Source organism: Haliaeetus leucocephalus, unplaced genomic scaffold (genome assembly GCF_000737465.1).
Source record: "Haliaeetus leucocephalus isolate CR32 unplaced genomic scaffold, Haliaeetus_leucocephalus-4.0 Scaffold0, whole genome shotgun sequence".
Lineage (NCBI taxonomy): Eukaryota > Metazoa > Chordata > Aves > Accipitriformes > Accipitridae > Haliaeetus > Haliaeetus leucocephalus.
Window position 1 is genome coordinate 8,924,671 of NW_010972436.1, and position 465 is coordinate 8,925,135.

Genomic DNA, 465 nt, shown 5'->3' on the forward strand with positions numbered 1-465 from the left:
GGCCGGGCCGGGGCGGGGGAAGGCCGGGGTCGGGGGAGCCGGGCCGCCTTCCCGCAGCACCGGCGCGGCGTGGGCTCCGCCGGCTGCTCCGCGGGCCGAGGACCCGGAGAGGGGTAAACACCGTTTGGGGGTTGGGTCCCCCCGCTCCCGAGGGAAGCCCGGGGTGGCCGCGGTGCCGGCTTCCCCCCCTTTCCTCCCCGGCTTCTCCGGGAAGAGCTCTCCATGACTTCATTTTTTTATTTCAATGCGAATTCGGGACTTTCCTCTTTAATAAACCTGCCCCACGATCACGGGCAGCCGGTGCCGTTTTCCTCGCCAGCCCCTTCGCTGGGTCCCCGGAGCCTCCTTCCCCGCCACGTCCGAGACGCTCCTGCAGGCGAAGGGCTCCGCTCCAGCGCCGGGAAGGGAGGGAGGGAGGGAGGGAGACACCGGCGCCCCCGGGAGCCCGAGGCGGCGGGGAGCGGC

The 465-nt window shown here is 72.0% G+C and overlaps 1 protein-coding gene across 1 annotated transcript in view; it reads left to right on the forward strand.

Annotated features, from left to right (window-relative positions):
• Window positions 1-465, forward strand: part of PLXDC2 (plexin domain containing 2) — a 278,226-nt gene that overhangs the window by 243 nt on the left and 277,518 nt on the right. The window lies entirely within an intron of this gene.